Raw genomic sequence first — 8,348 nt, forward strand, 5'->3', positions numbered from 1 at the left:
CCATTATCTTCACCTAAACTCACACGGGTGGCTATTATCGGGCCCTTTTTTTTTTTGAAATGGGGTTGTACAATGACATGATAGTTCTTTTAGGATTAATGAAAAAAATAATAGTCGCTACCTAAAGAATTAAAGGCACGTTAAGACACTATTTTATCCTAATTACAGACCAAATTATTAAAAGGGTTTGCAAAATCATAGACCGGGTAGGGTTTATGTTATTTTAAAAGAAAGGTGTTAAGAACTCTTTGAGGTCCATAAATGTGGATCCCAACAGGATCTTGGGAATTATGTGGGGATTTAACATTGAAAATAAGGTCATTATAACATATAGAATAGAAAAAAATACATTTGATACGCGTGAATAAATTAAGTACGAATCCATTATTATCTAATTAATATAAGCCTTGGTGAATAAGATATTTAGACATCGGAACTTATTTTTCATATACAATCAAATTAGATCTATGCAAGTTGATAAAAATTGGAACATACAGAGCAAATGAAGCTACAAAAATTACAAATTCAATCGACCAAAGCAAGGTTTTCGATTATCAAACACATAAATAAGATATTTGAAATATTAACAAATAAAGAATGATTGATTGACCTGATCGCTTCTTATAAAATGCTTAAAGTGTTTGAATAATATGAAATAAGGAAAAACTATATATGTAAATAAGCATACCGAGAAGAAAGGACTGATAAACTGACCTAATTGATACCAACACAAAAGAATTAAAATATATCATGCAAATTGAAATTTATATAAATCAACAACATATAAAGTTAAAGTTGCAAGAGAGAGAGAGATATATGACAAGGCTAAAAAGGGCCTAATACGATATTACTCCCTCTATTCCATTTTTTTTATGATTGACTCTCTTAAATGTCTTAAGGAAAGACAAAAATACTTTCAAAAAAATTGTTGAAGAGCATTAAATAAAATATTTTGATTGTTAAAATGAAGCTAAAATGTAAGTATATTATATTTATATTAAGATTGTATGCAAGTTTGTTGATAAGTTAATAGTAATTTTTTTCATGTTTCTAAGACTTTTAAAGGGTGATTTAAAATTAGAATGTGAGGAAAATAACGAGTTTCCTTATTTTTGTAGAGTTATATGTGTGCTTCATAAAAGAAGTTAACTATAGTTTATCTGTTTTTAATTATTTCATAAACGTACCTGATACCCCTTTTGGGGTGACGACAATTCCACTTGCTTGGATTCTCACGTTTATTTCTCCACTTTCCATGATTGAATTCCAAGAAACGTCGTTGCAGCATAGTGTACGTGCAAAGAATATTCTAATGGGTAAGAGTTTGTCTATTCTTAAAACTTTGAGAAAATACTAAAGTATAAAGGTACTATTAAACAATGTAAATTTATAAGGACAAAAGACAAGATAACAAAATATATAATGAAATAACTACCTTGATCATACCATTCTTTGAATTTAATACATGATATTATCATAACCATGCATGTTTTAAAGATCCAGTTAATCAAATATGATACTACATTTAAGTTCTTCCAAAAAAAAAAGAAAGTAATAGGAAACATTAATGCATGAGTTTTACTATAAACCAAGATTAAAATAGTGTGATTTAATAAGTAAAATAGTCAATTGACAATTAGAGACTACAATCGATGAATTTATCATCATAAATAAATCTAAGGAAAGAATTATAAACGAACCTCTAATTTTGAAGGAGCCATGTTAATACTGTCAAAGACTTCAGTCCAAAATAACATGATTTACATACTGCCATATTTGAAGGTCACATATGTACATTTCCTTACCATTACTAGCAAAAGTTTGCCAAGAACAATTAAACTAAAGTTGTACACAATAGGTAAAAGAAAGAATTGGAGAATAAAATTGAGTCTATTAAACAGAAGAATCATGTAAAAGTTTATCAAGAATTGATTAATATTAAGGTGTATCAATCAATTAAGGTAATGAAAATGAAAAGAATCATGAATCATGAAGATTTTCATAATAATCAATCAATTCATTAGGCAAATAAATCAAATACGCATATTAAGACTTGCTATAGTTGAATCAAGAAACTCAGTAACTATTCGTAAAAGAAAGATCAAGGGCTTACTAAAACCCATATACAAAAGGGGTAGATTACATTCAAATAAAAATAGAAACGCACAAAGTAGAAAATGCAAAAGTTTTGAAACTCAGCATCATAAGAAAATCATGCTAAAAAGAGATTTCATAATAATTATTGATTTTTATGTAGTGTAAGAGTGCAATAATAAAAATAAGGTGATTTAAGAAATTTGTTTAAAAGATAAGATAATTTTAAAAAATGAACCTGGATGGATTTGTCATGATTTGACTTCATTAGCCCTCAAACAACTTAAGACTCCGGTGGGTCCTCTCTAGTCGGAGTAGCGGAGAAACGATGCTCTTGTTATCATAGTTGCTGATCTCGTCAGGGGAAGCATGATTGTTGGATTAACTCATCGAAGCAAAATGGCTCTTCACGATGGCTATCTTGCCAGAATGTTTTGTCAGAACCAATAAAAAGAAGGGTAAAAGACAGATAAAGGTTGAATGGTGCGGAGCTTCACAAGAAAAAGGGGATGAGAAGAGAGTCAAAGGGAAAGAGAAATGGGAGGAGAGGGGCGACTTGTTTGGATGGTGGAGTGGATGCTATTGACTTGTGGTTGAGAAGCGCCATGATGATAGAGAAGGAGAGGGGCTCACTTGGTGGTTGGCCACGTGAGTGAGGATGGACTAGGGGTTTTGTTAGTGGTTTCGTCGGCGAGGACAATGTTGGGAGATAGAGGAGTGGCGCCTGGCTTTTTCAAAGAGAATGAGGGTAAAAAATGAAAATAGGGTAAGGATGATAGGATATTTATATAGGAAAGTGGTAGGAGACTCAATCTAAGTCGTTGAATCAAGATGAGATGTGGGGTTGAGATTTAAAAGAATGGAATGGATGGTTGAGATTAAAGATGAGATCTTGATATTGGGATTGAATTATTTGGTTCAAATGGGCTAGAATTGTGAAAAAATTGAGTAGAAAATGCTATAAATTAAATTGATTGAATAAAGGAGGCTACAATTTAAACGATTTGGAAAAAGATTTAGTAAATTTTTATCCAATAGATGGTTATACTACACATTTAAACTAATTTCAAATACAATAATACATTTAAATATTATAGATGTAAATAAACAAGTTAATAATCATTTCAAATGTAGCAATTGATAAATACAACAACAACAACAACACTAATAATATTTTTTAAAATTATGAACACTAAAGTATATGAACATTTAGATAAAAATTAAACATAATTTTAAGAAAAATGCTTTAAAATACATATTTAATCAAAAAGCAATTCAAAAAAGGCTTATAGGTTGGTAAAATTTTGGTGTCAAACAATTGTCTCTCTTTGTTCGATAATGAATGATGAACTTGTGGAAAAAAACATTGACTAAATAGCCAACTTTGTCAGACCAACTAATTGATGTTAAGTGGGATCAAATGAAACGATAAGTAATTGTGAACAGAAGTTGTGGCCGATACTTTGTCCTTTAAATCGTATACATGACTCTGGTATTACGAGAATGAGGTTGTGTGTTAGTCTAGATTTAGAAACGGACTAAGCTTCTAAAAAATGAAATAACGGTAAAGATTAAAATACAAGCAATAATAACTTGAGTAGATAAGATTAGATCTCAAGGCGGTATGAATATTGTAAGGAAGATAAGAATGACTTATTTTATGAGAGGAAAAGATCATATGAGTAGTTCGAAAGATGAGAAGTGTTATGCCTCGTATTTATTTTTTTTTATACGTAGTGCGCATCGTGATCTAGAAGACGTAAAGAAATATTAGGCAAGGATGTTATTTCCAAATGTGATATTAAGTATGAGTTGGCTAATGTAAGTGCCATTAACTTTAAGTGAGGGATTAATTAGTGGCTAATTTGGATTGATTTAATCCAATGGGCCCCACCACTCATAATTGGTGGCTGATTAGGATTAATTTAATCCAGTGGGCCCCACCACTCAAGGCAAAAATTAAAAAGGGATCAGATTGTGGGCTGGCCTTAGTGGACAGGTGTAGAGGGGGGCTGCCTCCACTTCATACTATTAAATGAGGTGGAGAAATCCACTCCATGCTAAATAAAGTGGTGAAATGCATTGCTGCATATCATCTTCTTCTTCACCACTTGTCTTAGGCAGCCATGGAAATGGAGAAACCAACCCTGCAACTCTTGGCCAGCAGCTGCAAATAATTTGGTTAGTAATCTCCTTGTTTGGTGTGTTAATTCTTTAGAATACCCTTGTTAATTATCCATTAATTTTAAGAAGGGGGCGTGACCAGTAGCTTAGGAAGTTTGTTTTAGTTATTGAATGTGCTAAGTATGAACGGAAACCATAATCGGATTATTAGTGGTGTCGTGTTGGTGCTTGGGCTGTTTTGATTAAAGCAAACTGCAGGAAAATTCTGTTTTGGCATTATGTATATGTTGAATGTGATTATGAGTATATACTCCAAAGGATGAATACGATAAGGTAGATGTGTTGCGAATTATAAAACGAGTTATCGCTCGGTGTGTCGTTGCTTCGCTGCTATGGTTGCTGAGACGGAACTGTTTTGGGGAGGGGGCTGTTTAATATGATTCTTTGGGTTATATGTGTTATTGGTATTGCTGTGGATAATTTGGATTGTTGTCGGATTGGGACGAAGTAAGGAAAATAGGGGAAGTGCTGCCGAATTTTCGTTAGATTATTAGCTAGCTTACAAGAAAGTAAAGCACGATGTTTATCTAATTGCGGCACGATTGTTGCTTGTTATAGATTAATAGCTTGAGCAGTAAATATTGGACGTGCGGCTCGATTATTCGGTATGTAACGTTGTCCCTTCTTTCTTTGTTTGGCATGACTTTTAAAAATAAGCGAATAACGGACAGATTTGATACTTATCTCTAGAGCGTCTAAGTGACGTATATTCTTGCTTCCACAATTATTCCTCTATATATCGGCTATGTTTAAGGCTATGATGATCTCTAATATCTATGGTAGTGCTTCTTAGAGTCATTGAGATTTTACGTTTCCATATCGTATTAAAGGTTCATAATCTTGATAAAACATTAATCTTTGGTAATACTCCTTGCTGGTTCACGTTGATTGTTCTATTGAGTTATAAGAAATGATTTTAATTGCATATGGTTGCTCATAATATTCTGCTCGTGCATAGAGTCATTTATCATTTCACCGAGTCCCGGGCCGGGTAATGTTCGTGCGGAGTTTCTTGCATATGTCACCGAGTTCCTCACTAGAGGGCCGGGTATGTATATTATATATATGATTGGTGATGAGGATGGTTATGATGATGATGATGACGGAGATGACGTGATGATTATTTTGCCGAGCCCCTTACTAGGGAAGCTGGGCACCTTAAATGTTAAATATATGCATGATTTTCACTTAAAAGGGTATATGTGTAGCGATATTTTGTTTCGACTTGCCATATTGGTATCCTGTCATCTTTACCTTATGCTTTACATACTCAGTACATTGTCCGTACTGACCCCCCTTTCCTCGGGGGGCTGCGTTTCATGCCCGCAGGTGTAGACGCACAGTTCGGTGATCCTCCCGCCTAGGATATCTACTCTGCTGATTGGGAGAGCTCCACTGTTCCGGAGCCCAGTCGTTTTGGTACATAACTTTTGTGTAGTCTTTTGCTCGTCTATGGGTATGGCGGGGCCCTGTCCCGTCGAGTTTCACTAATGTACTCTTAGAGGTCTATGGACATTATGTGGGTTGTATATATATGTTTTGGATAATGGTCTGGACATGGTTTGTTTGGGATGTCCGCTTGTACAGGGGCAGCCTTGTCGGCTGCGTACATCATTGTGTATTGTGTAGTGGCAGCCTTGTCGGCATACGTATGTTATTATGCTTTGAATAGTGGCGGCCTTGTCGGCTCGCGTATGCTGTTATGGTTGAATGGTTATGACTCCTTATGAGACAGGTCCTCTTATATATATATGACGTTGGGGTTGGCTTGATTTGATTAAATTCCATATTGTCTTAGTTTCAGTTGGTTATACTTAGCAGGTTTGTATGTGGGTGTCCAAAACGGGCACTAGTCACGGCCCATCGGGTTGGGTCGTGACAAAGAGTGGTATCAGAGCGCGGTTCTTCCTCGGAAGTGTCTACAGACCGTGTCTAGTAGAGTCTTGTTTATCGGTGTGTTGTGCACCACATCTATAAACAGGAAGCTACAGGACATTTAGGATGTCATTCTTTCTTCTTATTCTAGATCGTGCGATAGAGCTATATTAACAGGATAATCCCTCTCTAACGAATTCGTGTGTTTTCAGCTATGCCTCCAAAGAAAGCGACAGCCGCCCAGAAGGGAAAATCGGTAGCAGAAGGTACTAGTCAGACCCGGAGAGTTACTAGGGCCCGTGCCCAGTCTATGCCTGGTATGATGCTCCAGTCGGAGAGCTCTGCTACACCCCCACCGCCAGAAGAGCTTAGAGCAGCAGCAGCTCCAGTTCGGGGGACACCACCAGCCCCCGAGGCCCCAACATCTGAACCTCCAGCTCCTCAGTCAGGGGCGGAGGATAGGGCCATGAGAGATGCGGTTCAATTGCTGACTAGATTAGTGGCAGATCAGGCTCGCAGGCATGGACTAGGAGTTGATCATGCGGACAGATCTGATAGCTTAAGGGCTCGTGACTTCTTAAGTTGTAATCCTCCAGAGTTCTTTGGGTCAAGGCCCCAGGATGATCCGCAAGAGTTTATTCGTCAGATGCAGCGTACATTGAGGATAATCAAGGCTTCGGAGACCGAGTCTGTTGAGTTGGCTACGTATCGTTTGCGGGATGTAGCTATTAATTGGTATGAGTCTTGGGAGTTATCTAGGGGTGAGGGTGCTCCTCCAGCGGTATGGGATGAATTTGTGGAGGCTTTCCAGGGCCACTTCCTGCCTCCAGAGATGAAGCGAGCTAGAGTCGATAGATTCTTGCGTTTGAAGCAAAATGGCAGGAGCGTTCGAGAGTATAGCCTCGAGTTTGATTCATTGGCTAGGCATGCGCCTACTATTGTGGCTGATATGGCAGACAGGGTACATCGTTATGTGATGGGATTGGATCGTTATCTGATTGACGGTTGTATGGCAGTGACTCTTCAGCCAGGTATGGACATTGCTCGGGTGCAGGCATATGCACAGGGGGTAGAGGATCGGCACCGGGGACGTCAGCCAGATAGAGATTATAATAGAGGCCAGCATAAGAGGGCTAGATCAGCAGGTTATCCTGACGAGTTTCAAAGCGGGCAGTCTCAGCAGCATGTTAGATTTTCTTCCCAGCCAGCACAGAGTGCACCCCCACGTTTCATGGGTAGGGGGTTCGATCGTATGGGATATTCGGAAGCTGGTCAGAGCTCTAAGGCGTCAGGGTCACAGATGGGCCGGGGCTTGAGCCAGTCGAGGCGACCTTTGCCTCGGTGTTCTCGTTGTGATAAGTCCCATCCTGGGGAATGTCGTTGGGCTACAGGTGCGTGTTTTTCTTGCGGCCATCAGGGCCATACTATGAGGGAGTGTCACCTTAGAGGTACTGCAGGTGGTATGGCACAGCCTACAGGGTCCGTTGCTGGTTCATCTTCTTCTGTGGCTATGCGCCCTACGGGGCAGGGTATTCAGGCGCCAGCAGGCCGTGGTAGAGGACGTGGTGGAGCTTCCAGTTCTAGCGGTCCCTCAAACCGTATATATGCTTTGACTAATAGGCAAGATCAGGAGGCGTCACCTAATGTGATCACAGGTATATTATCACTATTCTCCCGAAGTGTGTATGCATTGATAGACCCAGGTTCTACCTTATCATATATATCTCCCTTTGTTGCTAGTAGGATCGGAATAGAGTCTGAGTTGATAGAACCATTTGAGGTAGCTACACCTGTAGGAGATTTTGTCATAGCTACGCGAGTATATAGGAATTGTTCAGTAGTTATATATAGTCGTCGTACCGTAGCAGATCTAATAGAGTTAAATATGATTGAGTTTGATATTATCATGGGCATGGATTGGTTGGCTGCTTGTTATGCTAATGTTGATTGCAGAGGAAAGATAGTTCGATTTCAATTTCCAGGGGAACCGATTATAGAGTGGAAGGGAAGTACAGTATCGCCGAAAGGTAAGTTCATTTCATACCTCAAGGCCGGGAAGATGGTTAGAAAAGGCTATATTTACCATCTGATTCGGGTGCATGACATAAAGGCAGAGGCACCGACTCTTCAATCAGTCCCGGTAGTTAATGAATTTCCCGATGTATTCCCCGAGGAACTTCCAGGCCTTCCTCCAG

Source organism: Solanum pennellii, chromosome 3 (genome assembly GCF_001406875.1).
Source record: "Solanum pennellii chromosome 3, SPENNV200".
Classification (NCBI taxonomy): domain Eukaryota; kingdom Viridiplantae; phylum Streptophyta; class Magnoliopsida; order Solanales; family Solanaceae; genus Solanum; species Solanum pennellii.